Consider the following 13604-nt stretch of genomic DNA (forward strand, 5'->3'; position numbering starts at 1 on the left):
AACAGAAGGCCAAAAAGAATTGCCATTTATTAAACAGGTGACAGCGTTGGTATCGCGGTTACCGTGGTCCAGCCTACATGCCTGATGGCACCAGTCCGGTTTCTTCTTCTACCGCTGGCCTCTATGAGTACTGTCTACTACATACTCATTGTACATTGTAACCAAAGATGCTTTTAACACTTGCTTCACTCTTTTTCTTTTGGCTCCATGATGGATAAGCATTACGACATCCCCTCCCCTTTATTTCATATTTCGTTCTGTTGCACCTTTCCCAAACATAATGTTCAATCACTGGCGGTTGTTTTATGTCTCTAATGTGCGTTTATGCAACTGCACATCGCCCTAGTGGTTCTCTATTTAACTGCGCCTCAATATCTAGCCACTTTTCCTTGCTTGTGCCGTCCAGCATGTTTATGTAGTTTATTCCATAGAGATATTTCTTTCTTGTGTTCGTCCCTTTTCTGTTATTTATGGCGACGCTGTTCTGAGGTTCTGCTAGGGAATTTTCATTACTACATACACTTGCCTCTGGAGCCTCCATGGGCCTTCTAAACAGCAACTGCGCGACCAGCAAGTCAGAATCAGAATCAGAACCAGTTTTATTTTCCTCAAGGAAAGGAAAAATGGACCCCTGGCAAAAAGCTACTCATTGAGCAGCTTGACGAGGCCTGAGGCCCTACAGGTAGTGGCAACAGCGGCAAAACAGCAGTGTATGTCGTACACCCATACAAGAAGAAAAAAAATGAAGCAACTCGAGAAACGAAAAACAAAAAAAAAGAAAGAAACTGCTCGCACCAAGCTATGACGAACGTGAAAAAAAATATTTACATATACATACACCAATAACAAACCAATATTGTACACTGACATGTTATATTCACACGTACACACGCAAACACCCGTAGAAGTGGCGCGCATACGCCCCTATATATACATATATGTGCACCTACATATACATTTACATATACACGCGTACATGGCATATATACACACACCATTCAAGTGCACACATGTATAACGTTAAGTTAAATGTTTTATGAAGAACGAACTGTTACAAAAACGGAGTGAGAGGAAAAAAGAAGTGAAATTAGACAATGCCTGCAAAACTAACACCCACAAAAGAATGCACAACGCCGAATGTAAGCTGTATGATATAAATCTGTTGCCCATTAAGCTATACTGTGCAAAAGTACTCAATTAAAGCACGTTCATTTATTGGGGGGCCATCAATGAAGGTTGTATTATTGTTCAGGGTGTAAGGTATTATATACTTTAACATTTGTTGACCGTAATTCGTTAGAGTTTTGGGAAGACATCACTTTTCTAATTGTCGAGTGTTGGCTGCCGGTACACGTTACTTGAGCGCTGATATTCTGATAAGGAAGTAAGTACGAAACGTGGTTTTAGCGGTGAATAAAGAAACAATAATGTGCGGTAGCATAACACTGATGGGCAGAATTTTTAACCGAATAAAAAGTGGTTTGGAGTGTGCGCAGTACTCTTCGTCTGCAATGACACGAATCGCTTTCTTTTGCACGCTCACAATTCTATCCATGTTAGTCGGTGATGCCGTGCCCCAAACACGATGACAATATGCAACGTGCGATTGAAATAATGAAACATATATCTGTTTTTTAATGTGCACTGGAAGAATGCCACGACACCGGGAAAGTGCTCCAACAGCTTCAGATAAACTTAGGCATACGTAATTAGTGTGCTCATTCCATCGAAGGGGCTCATCAAATACAACACCCAGTGTTTTATGGTGGCTAACGACCTCAATAATATTATTGCCTAGGTAAATGGTTAAGTTAGTCCCTATGTGACGATTTATAGCGCGGAAAATAACAGCCTTTGACTTAGTTGTATTTATTTTGAGATTGTTTAATTTAGACCAATTTAAAAGGCTGTTTAGGGCATTGTTTGCTTTTGAAATTATTTCTGTAGCCGAAAGACCAGAGATAAATAGGGAAACGTCATCGGCATAAATTACAAAATCAGCTTCTGTCGAAGTTGTTATCACATCGTTTATATAGACATTGAAAAGAAAAGGTCCTAATATGCTGCCCTGAGGGACGCCGCATTTCAGATATAGTGTGGATGAACAAAAACCGTCTATGTTCACTATTTGTTCACGGTCTTTAAGGTATGAACTAAAAATTTGAAGTGTCCTTCCGCTAACGCCATACTTGTTTAACTTACCTAAGAGAATATTATGGTCTAGACAACCGAAGGCCTTACTGAAATCCACAAAGATTCCTAGTGTTAAGAGTTTGTTTTCAATATTCTATAAAATAATTTCTTTTTGGACTAATAAAGCTGATTCTGTAGAAAAACCTTTACGGAAGCCGAATTGAGGGTGTGATATTAACTGATTTGCACCAAAGAAGTTCTGCAAACGTTTCAGCAGAATTTTTTCTAGCACTTTCGAAGAAAGAGGTAGATTTGAGATGGGGCGATAATTACTCATGACGTTTTTCGAGCCTGACTTGAAAATGACTGTGACCTTGGCGAGTTTCATTCTTGCAGGGAAAACACACGATTCTAGTGAAAGATTAATTCTGCACATTCTGCTCTCATCGATTGCACCGCCAGTACTCTCTGCCTCGACCTGCCTGTTCTGGATCCCGCTGAACAACACCCTATTCGCCTCAGTTCTGTCGACTTCGTTCACTTGCCACCTTCGGTACAGACTTACGTTGACTTCGTGTCATCCCCACCAGTCCCCGACGGTCACTACATGGCGGCTCCTATGCAAGACGTCCTCCTAACACACGGGATCACAGTACCTCATACCGTTTTATCTATTACGGCGAATTGCGTCTGCCTTCCAGTGGTCAATTTCGGCTTGACGACACAAGTGCTGCCACGCGAGAAGTCCCTGGCCCAACTTTGCTCATTCGTGGATCACTCTGTAGCATCGATATCTGTAGACGACCATTCAGCCGATCCTCCTCTACCATCGCAGTGGGCAACTTGTACCATTGCCAACTTACAGCAAATGATTGCAGCCGACATGCCGCCCGAGCACGCTCGTGCATTCTACCGCGTGCTGATTTCCTACCAAGATATTTTTGACTTGAACGATCGTCCTTTGGCCCAAACAACAGCTGTCAAACATCGCATTAATACCGGCCTTGCCCCTCCTATTCATCGCCGCCCGTATCGAGTATCAACAGCTGAGCGTCAAGTTATTCACGCCGAAGTTCGCAAAATGCTTGCCAAGAACATTATTGAACCGTCATGTAGTCCATGGGCGTCACCTGTTGTGCTGGTAAAAAAGATGGATGGCTCATGGCGCTTTTTCGTGGATTATCGGCACCTTAACAAAGTTACCAAAAAGGACGTGTATCCCCTACCTCGGATTGATGACGCCCTTGACTGCCTCCACGGTGCTCGCTATTTCTCCTCTATTGACCTTCGCTCCTGCTATTGCCAGATTGCCGTGGACGATCTCGACCGCGGGAAGACTGCCTTTGTAACACCTGACGGTATTTATCAATTCAAAGTGATGCCGTTCGGTCTATGTAACGCTCCTGCCACATTTGAACGCATGATGGACTCCCTTCTTCACGGTTTCAAATGGTCCACGTGTCTGTGCTACTCGGACGACGTTATAGTATTCTCCCCAACATTCATTACGCACCTCGAGCGCCTCTCAGCAGTCCTGGACGTTTTTCGGCGAGCCGGTCTGCAACTCAACGCATCGAAGTGCCAATTCGGCCGTCGCCAGATTACCGTCCTTGGACATCTCGTTGACGCGAACTGAGTGCAACCGGACCCAGGCAAGATCCATGCTGTTACGCACTTCCCTGTTCTAAAGTGTGTCAAGGATGTGCGCAGCTTCATCGGCCTTTGCTCGTACTTCCGCCATTTCGTGAAAAATTTCGCGGCCATAGCGCGACCACTAACCGAGCTTTTGAAAAAAGACGCCCTTTTCCAATGGGGCGATAACGAGGCATCTGCATTCTCGCTTCTAATCGACCTTCTCACAACGCCTCCCGTTCTGGCCCATTTCGATCCTTCTGCGCCTACCGAAGTCCGTACTAATGCCAGCGGTCACGGAATTGGCGCAGTACTGGCACAACGCCAGCGTGGCCACGACCGTGTTATCGCTTACGCCAGCAGGCTCCTCTCGCCCGTGGAGCGCAACTATTCCATCACTGAGCGTGAGTGTCTGGCCCTAGTTTGGGCGGTTGCGAAGTTCCGCCCATACTTATATGGCCGACCCTTTTCCGTTGTCACAGACCATCACGCGCTTTGCTGGTTATGCTCATTGAAAGACCCTACAGGAAGACTTGGTCGCTGGGCCTTACGCCTCCAAGAATATTCGTTCTCTGTCACCTACAAATCTGGCCGACTACACAAGGACGCTGACTGCCTGTCTCGCTACCCGGTAGACGAGCCTGACGACGCCGACAGCAGTACCGCCGATGGCATTTTCTCTGTGTCTGCCTTCGCTTACATCGCCGATGATCAGTACCGAGACCTATCGCTGCGAGTACTCATCGAAGGTCTGCGCTCTACACCTGCCGACGCATCCGTTCGCCGATATTTCCTCCAGGGCGGCATTCTGTACCGAAGGAACTTCCTCCCTGATGGCCCTGATCTTCTTCTTGTCGTGCCAAAACATCTACGACAGACTTTGCACTTTGAGATGCATGGCGCACCCACTGCAGGACATGTTGGGGTAACCCGCACGTACGACCGCGTCCGCCGCCGCGTCTATTGGCCTGGTCTCGCTCGCTCCGTCCGACGCTATGTTGCTGCCTGTGATCCCTGCCAGCGTCGGAAAACACCTCAGGTGCTACGTTCCGGTTATCTACAGCCGATCACCGTCCCTGTGGAACCGTTCTTTCGTGTTGGATTAGACCTCCTCGGTCCCTTTCCCACGTCATCCACTGGGAACAAATGGGTAGCCGTCGCAACTGATTACGCCACCTGATACGCTATCACGCGAGCTCTCCTTACCAATTGCGCCACTGACGTCGCGGACTTTCTCTTGCGGGACATTATCTTAGTGCATGACGCCCCACGGCAGCCGCTTACTGACCGTGGTCGTAACTTCCTCTCGAAAGTTATCGCCGACATTGTGCGTTCCTGCTCTATTCAACACAAGCTGACTACCTCATACCATCCTCAAATCAATGGCCTGACACAGCGGTTAAACCGTACCTTTACCGACATGTTGCCCAAGTACGTTCCGAAGGACCACCACGACTGGGACGTTGCCCTTCCTTACGTCACATTCGCTTATAATTCTTCCCGGCACGACACCGCCGGATTTTCTCCATTTTATCTACTCTACGGTCGCGAACCGACCTTGCCCCTTGACACAGTACTTCCTTCTGCTGCGATCTGAACAACCAGTATGCGCGCGACGCCATCGCCCTCGCCGACCATGCACGCCAGCTAGCCAGTGCTCGACTGACGGACTCGCAAACCACGCAGCAGCGTCAATACAACGCCCGCCACAGTGACGTACAGTTTTCGCCTGGTGCACTCATGCTCCTGTGGTCGCCCTCTCGTCACGTCGGACTTTCCGAAAAGCTCCTTTCGCGATACACAGGGCCCTACCGCGTGCTGCGCCAGGTGACGCCTGTGACTTACGAAATTGCTCCTGCGAGCTCAACCTGGTCATCTACTCTGGCATCTACTGATGTCGTGCACGTCAGTAGGCTCAAGACCTACTACACTGCTTCAGACTCCGGCCTTTAGTCGCTCCGGGACGGCGCTTTTGCCGCCAGGGGTAGTGCTACGGGATAGTATTTCCACTGACGAAGAGCCGAGCAGTAAGAAGACGACGACGACGATTTGAAGCTAGCGCGGGCTGTTGCCTCTTGGCCAAGCGCAGCCTATTTTCTTGTAAATATACTTGTACATAGCTTTTCGTCTCCGTCTTCCTCCGTAACAATATGACACAGAGGTAGTGCAAGAAAGTCAGCAACAAACTTTACTGGTTTAATTGTGAGGCCTTCTATATCAGAGCTGTAATTATTTCTTAAGGACATGAGAACGGCAAATACTTCTGATGGATCTGTTGGGCTAAGAAATACTGAGCTGGTTGTTTTATTTGAAATAACAGAACACGCATCTGCTTTATATTTTGCTGTTGCTTGCTCGGTGAAGAAGTTGTTAAAGCAATCGGCTAATAGTACGCCTGATTTTGGTGACCCGTCGATAATCAATTCGCCAATGTCATTAGATGCATTTCTATGGTTAATTACCTGATTTATTGCACGCCAAATTAGCTTTGAATTATCGTTTCTTTCACCGAAAATTACCAAGTAATAGTCACGCTTGGCTTCGCGCAACTCATTATTTAATTTATTCCTAAACTGCTTAAACACAACGTAATCGTTAGGATTTCTGTTTACCAAAAAACTGTGGTACAGGCGATCTTTTTTCTTAATCATTCTGAAAAGGCTAGGTGAAACCCATGGTTTCTTAACTTTTTTGGGTGATTGTCTCGTTTTTAATGGGAAACTTAAGTCATAAAGCCCTTTAAATTTATCAATGAACGCATTATCAGCCTCATCCACTAAACGATAGTTGAGACATTGTGTCCATAGTGTCTCACTTATTAGTCGCCTGAATGATTGTAGTTTGTTATCAGTGATTGCCCGAAAGGTTACCGGTCTGCTTCGAACAGGTGCAGGTTGATGCTTTTCTATTGTTATGAAAATAGGACAATGATCGCTTAGATCACAAGACAGTGTACCCGAAGATTTTACCATGATATCTATATTAACAATAAACAAGTCAATAATGCTTGACGAAGAGACCGTGATTCTCGTAGGAGATGTGATGGTGTTGGTGAACCCATTGGATTCAATGGCCGTAAGAAATTCTACTGAATCAGCGTTCACTTCGTTTAGATTATTATTAAAGTCACCGCCGAGCAATACGGTAATTAAGCAACAGTAATTAAGAAGAACATTCAAAAATTTGAAAGAGGTGTTATGGTTTCCACCAGGGGGCCTGTAAACTACAGAAAGAATGTAGGTGTTGTGTTGCAGCACGAGAGCTTCATAGTCATTGGTTATAACGGTAAATTGTGGAATGATGTTGCACTTCAAACAAGACCTAACATAAATAGCTACTCCTCCTCCGCGGGAAGGCCTATTTAGGAAAAAGGTGGCGTACGATGTTAATTTGAGTAGGTCTGCTTCATGCTCACACCACGTTTCAGTGAATAACAAACAATCAAACGTCAATTCAAGGTTACCTAAAAAACTTCGCCAGCCCACTTCTCATCCAAGCCCGTAATTGAAGTGGATCTCCTCTCGTTCAAAACCACCACACCTTCTCACTTCCCTGTTTACTTCGACAACCTCGAAACCTTTCTCTCGACTCATTGTCCATATAGCCTCATTTGCAGCCACTACGGCTCTTTGTACGTTACTGTCACCTACAGACACCTCTGGCACTGTGCACACCACGACCTGCAACTGGGGGGACAACTCGCACAAGTCATCCGTCGCCTTCGCTGTATGCTTGGCTAGTCTTGTCCATGTTTAGGACGACCTTTAGCCCACCTGCTACCACGGTAAGCTTGCTGCCGTGTGCTTTTTGCGTGAGCTTCGCTTTTGCTCGTCGTATGATAGAACCCAATGTCCATCCAGGAAATGTCCCTACCGCCACTCTTTTATCGCCTTTCACCCTCTCCACAACTGCTTCTGAAGCCCTAGCCACGCTTCAGTTACCGACGATAATCACCATTTCACTCTCTCCTATTTCCGAGGCCTCTCGGCGCTTCACTTTGCTATCATTTTCCGCGTGATACGGACATGACACAGGGCATTAACCCCTGCGCTCCTTTTCCTTTGTGGCGGCCTCAAGGTAGGTGCGGCTCTTTCCAGCTGCTCCCTCCTCACGTCACTCATTTCACGTGCTTTGACGACAATCCCCGCCCTGTCACGTCGGGAGACTACTTTCCATTGTCAGGACTTTTCTCGTTCACGATGGCGGCCTTGTTGACCTTTTCCTCGGCAGCTTGAAGTCATTTTCCACCGCCTTCCGTGCATCGCGCTCCATATTTACCTAATTTTTGGGCTCTTCAACCTGTTTTACCAGTTCATGCTGGAAATACTCCACTTTCTTTAGCCCAGCATTGACCTCCCTATGTCAGCGGATTGACTGGATTTGTTCTCCATTCTCATCATTCCCTTCGTTTATCTTTAGGGACCCCCAAACATTGCAGGCTTTGCCGTCTTTCTTCCCATGTGCAGAACTTCGCTTTCTCTAATGCAAACACCGAAGCTTTCACAGTACGTGCTTTGTAGCAAAAGCCGATACGCACAGTATCCATAATCCTTAAAATGCGGTAAAGCAATTACCACCACTGTTTTAGAAGCAATAATGCCGCGTCGGCTTTAGATGTGGCACGTGTTCACACGTATACAACTACGCTGCCACGCTCTCACTGTCATACTAAAGCAATATTCCAGACACCAATGCACCCACAGTAAAATTACCAATAGCTATGAGTCTTGCCACTTGCAAACCACTGTTTAAAGGCTATAAAGGTTTAACGTGCCACGTGGTCGCACGTGCTGAAGCACGAAGCGCGAAAACAAGCTCTGACTATCCTGCAAAACCAAATCTACACAAAACGCACCTGCGCTCATGAAAAAAAGAGGGAAAGAAAACTAATTTCTTCTTTAAAGGCTAACAAAATACCAGCAAATCAAAAACAGAAGCATGCGCAAAAAATGTTTTCGTCGCCGCCATGAAGCCCTGGGAAAACACGTGCATGCGCCACAAATATCAAGCCACACAAAATGATGGGAGCGCGATGTGGAGGTGTTGAACGGAACCGGGTGCGCTGCTTTGTGGCCTCCGAGATCAGGGCGTGTCGGCGCGCCCAAATATCGGAGGCCGTGGTTGCTTTTGGAATGCTATAAATGCTGGAACAGGCTTCCTGTTTTCAGTCTCCGTGTAAGAGAATTATGTTTTCGTGTATATTCAAACTGCAATCCAACGCTATCGTGCCGGTAAGTTGTGGGTAAGTCGTACTTTGCGAGTTTTCTGACGTATTTTACCTTGAGAAATATGTAATACCTTGAGAAGCAACTTCCTTGCGCTACATGGATGGCTTGCGTGGTTGTGTATGCGTGGTTGAGTGAGTGAGTGAAGAAAATTTGTTATGAATGCCTGCAGAACGGTTAGCCTTCCCCTGTTAGGGAGGTGTCACCATGACGCGGCCATGACGTCTTCGGGGCGTGTGGCGCCTCTACTTCTGCCGCGGCCGCACTGCTCCCTTTGGTCCACGGCGCCTTCCCCTCTTTTGGGGTGGCAGCCTCCTTCCGGTTTCGCTCGGTCGTTGCCTTTCGAGGGCCGCCGAGATCTGCTGGACGGTCTGGGCTTTTTAATAATAATATTTGGGGTTTTACGTGCCAAAACCACTTTCTGATTATGAGGCACGCCGTAGTGGAGGACTCCGGAAGTTTTGACCACCTGGGGTTCTTTAACGTGCGCCTAAATCTAAGCACACGGGTGTTTTCGCATTTCGCCCCCATCGAAATGCGGCCGCCGTGGCCGGGATTCGATCCCGCGACCTCGTGCTCAGCAGCCCAACACCATAGCCACTGAGCGGTCTGGGCTTGGACACCTTGATCATAGCACCTCATTGCAGCCTCGAGCCGCGGCGGGATCGTTGTTATCGTTGCGGCTTCGTGCGGAGTCTTAGCACTGTCCCAAAGATGTGAGATGCAGTGGTTCTTTCCTTTCGGCACACACAACACAGGTCACTTACATAAACACTTGGACGCACGTCTCTCATCAGCACTGGGGTGAATATTGACCCCGTTTGAAGTTATCGATATAAAACCCCTTCCTTACGGGTCGAGCATGGATGAGGTGGCGGCATAGTCCTTCGCTCCATTCTGTACCACAATTTGCTTGTAGGAAGTCATTTTGTTCTTGGTTTCCCACCACCACGACGGGTCGACCGCAGTAGCAGCGGAACGGTTGGTTAGTCCTCGCGCCGCCGCGTTTGCCGTCTCGTTGTGGTTTGCGTTGCCGCGATCCGACACATCACTGCCCATGTGGGCCCGAAACCACTTTGTCACGACACATCGATTTTCACTCGTGATATCGACCGCACGCAACACATGCGTGGCTTCACCACACACCCTTGCTCTGGCGTAATTTCTCACTGCCGTCCTAGAATCACAGAGCGCACTCATGCGCGCGGGGTCGGCGATGGCCAGGGCAATGGCCACCTCCTCGGCTTCATGCGCCCCTCGAGTCCGCACACTCGCCGCTGTTGTCATTGCACCGGTCGATGCGCCGACGACTGCAGCGGTGAATGCCTTTCTGTCATGTGGATTCTCTGCCGCGTCCACAAACACGGCACCTCTGTCCTTTGACATTGAGATCGATGAGTGCCTTGGCTGTCGCCGCCCGTCGCTCCTTGTGGATCTCAGGGTTCATGTTTCTTGGCACCGGACATACCCGTAGCCGTCTATTAATTGCGACCGGTACAGGCAGTTCTGTATTTTCGGGTCCCTTTTCCTTTGGCCCCAGGCCTAGGTCACGCAGCACTTGTCTGCCCGTTCTTGTTTCCGATAGCCGCGAGAGCTCAGCGGTCCTCTGCGCCTCGGCGATTTCCTCCAGGGTGTTATGCACTCCCAGGGCCAGGAACTTGTCGGTGCTTGTGCAGTCGAGAAGTCCGAGTGCAGCCTTGTACCCTTTGCGTATGAGCGCATTCATGTTATTTCGCTCGCACTGCCTCCAGTTGTGGAAAATAGCAACGTATGTGATGCGGCTTATAGCGAAGGATTCTACTAGCCGGGTGAGGCTTTCTTTCTTCATGCCTGCTGTTCTGTGTGACACCCTCTTGATGAGGCGGATGGTCGTGGTGACTTTGCTCAATCAGCATCCCCAGCACTCGGATGTTCTGGACAACCGGGATCGTGTGACCGCCGCTCATCTTGATCTTTATTATCTCTTGGTCTCTCGCAGGTTCGTTGCCTTTCGTCTTCCTACCTGCTTTTTTCGGAGGAATCGCCAACAGCACAGACTTGCTTGGGCAGCAGACGAGCCCAGACCCGTCCAGCTGCTGCTCGATAGCGTCAACCGCCTCTTGCAATGTACTCTCGATGTGTGCGTCGCTTCCTCCTGGGATCCAGAGCGTTATGTGGTCGGCATAGATGGTGTGTCCAACCCGCGCGACTCGCGAGAGCCGCTCGGCCACCCCTATCATTACAAGGTTGTAAAGTAATGGCGAGATGACTGAGACCAAGGGGGGTGCCAACACTGCCGTGCTTCTTCTTTTGGAGCCGCAGGTCGCCGGCGATGATTTCGGTAGTTCGCTCCGTCAAAAAGTTCTTGATGTACGCATATGTTCTCTTTCCCATGTTTAGCCGTGGCACCTGGGCCAGGATCGCAGAGTGTCTCACTTTGTCAAAAGCGCTCTGCAGGTCCAAACCCAACATGGCTCGCTTGTCTTTCGTGCTAGTAGTGTCATCGAGGATTTCATTTTTCAGTTGTATCCTGGCGTCCAGAGTTCTTAGCTTGTTTCGGGACCCGATGATGGTGTTTCGGTAGAGCCCCGAATCTTCCAGGTACCTCAGCTACCTGTTCATGTGTACATGCTCCAACGCTTTGCCCACACAGGACGTACGCGAGATCGGCCGGAGGTTCTTAAATGCCTACTTAGTTAGGTATAATCTAACCAACACACTGGAGCAATGGGAGGCACAACTCGCCAGCTCAGACCCGAGGGTGCAGAAGGCCCTTCTTGGTCACGTTCGGCTAGCGGCAGAAGCCAGTGGAGCCCTGGACTTGGGGCACCACCCATCAAGCTCCTAATCCCCTATCCCCATTTCCCCAATTCAATAAAGTTATTCTCTCTCTCTCTCTCTCAATGTTGGATTGCTTGCCCGGCTTGGGTATCAAGATGGTGTTGGCTGGTTTCCACTGCTGGGGTAGTGACCCGGCTCGCCAGCAAGTGTTGAAGTATGCCGTGAGGTTCTCGATGGCCGCTTCGTTAAGATTTTTTAGCGCTCTGCTCGTAACGCGGTCGGGACCAGCGGCGGAGTTGCTGTTGAGATCGTGCAGGGCAACCCTTACTTCACATACTTCAATGTCTCGAATGCGTGGTTCAAAATTTTTTCAGAAATGATGGTTACGCTTGACGCGGTACGCCAACGCCAAGTTTTCTGCAACACGGAGCTCTCAACGATATCGCGTTAAATACTTATAGGAATGCTTACCAGCCTATAATATTGAAGTGATTGGTTGTTGATGCTGTTGTTCAATGACCGGTTGAAAACTGAAGTTTCAGCATCTGTACAATACAAAGGTAACAAAAAAATTAGCGTAATGAAGCGAACCCGAGCATCACAAGACTCTTCACATACCTAAATGCAAATAGTGTTTAATGGGTATAACGTTCAAAAGTATTCGGAAAAGATGCATTGAAACATTTTGTTAAAACGGAAAGTTTTGGATACATTTTTGTAGTAGTTCGCCCATTATTGCAAAACTAGCGATTTAACTCACCACCACAGCTGTTCGCCGGTGTCCTTCTTAGGTAAGCAGAGGTTGTCGTCGAGCATGATGTACTAGTATCAATGAGCGAATATATTGTGCTGATCGTCCGAGAAATATTCTAAGGAAACTTAAGGTGATATGCCCAAATATTTGCTGAACGTATGAAAGTATGCTGATATTTACTGAACTGTCATTTATTCTTCATATTCATGCGTTATAAGAAAGTCGCAGCTGGTTTTCAAGCAGCCTTTCATAAAGAAACTAGGCACATCGCTGCAATATACAGAAAAATGCAAATTTTTTCTTAAAAAAGCATCATGCCGGCTTATCTATAGTCTGTGCGGCATAGTAGGTCATGAAAAGATATAAGAATTCTAGCGGACAGAATTGTGCACAGATAAATATAGCTGCACAACCCACCTCACAATGATTGCCCTATGTTAATACGATAGCACTGACGCAATTTAGGGACACAGCACATGAGTGCCGGAAGGGCGCATTGTGTATTAGGGCTGTATGTGGTTATGCACATATCGGGCTCTCTTCTCGCGCTTCCATTCAGACACGCTGTCTAATGGAAGCGCGACACGCTGTCTGTTACATCTAGTGGCGCCACCAAATGTTCGCGCTTGGGTTATCTGCCAATATGTATTACGACAAGGTTGAAGAGCAGGGCATGCCGAGGGACCAAAGTTGGCGTCAAAAATTTTGACTGATCAGCAGGAGATACCCAGTGGCGCATACTCAAAGATAAAAGTCATCGTAATAGGTTTTCTTGAAAAGCAGCACCGACTCATTTCATATAAGGAAATGGTCCAAGTTCGTCTCGTGGTTTGCTTCGAACGAGCGTTCCTAAATATTTCCGTCCAATGCTCTACTCACTAGGCCATGGATTATCCGTTCAGGCAAAATTGCCGTGGAAATGGTTAGTGACAGATAACGGAAAGTGCGCGAAATATGCCAAGAAATTTGTAGGAAGAAAAAGTTAAAGCTTTTTCACATATATGCGATCGTAAGAACTTCGTCTGCTTCGGCAGTGCTCTGAAGGCACCCTTTAATTAAGCTGTTTCGTTGGTGACCATATTTGCTTTTCTCATTTCTGA

General features: G+C 47.8%; 1 protein-coding gene across 1 annotated transcript in view; it reads right to left on the bottom strand.

Moving 5' to 3' along the window:
- Positions 1-12290, bottom strand: part of LOC142591079 (uncharacterized) — a 298478-nt gene extending 286188 nt beyond the window's left edge. The window contains exon 1 of the mRNA XM_075703447.1: positions 12222-12290. The gene's annotated coding sequence lies outside the window, so the exon portion shown is untranslated. The remainder of the gene's footprint in view (positions 1-12221) is intronic.
- Positions 12291-13604: the final 1314 nt, after the last annotated feature.

The sequence above is a fragment of the Dermacentor variabilis genome, chromosome 8 (genome assembly GCF_050947875.1).
Source record: "Dermacentor variabilis isolate Ectoservices chromosome 8, ASM5094787v1, whole genome shotgun sequence".
Taxonomy (NCBI): domain Eukaryota; kingdom Metazoa; phylum Arthropoda; class Arachnida; order Ixodida; family Ixodidae; genus Dermacentor; species Dermacentor variabilis.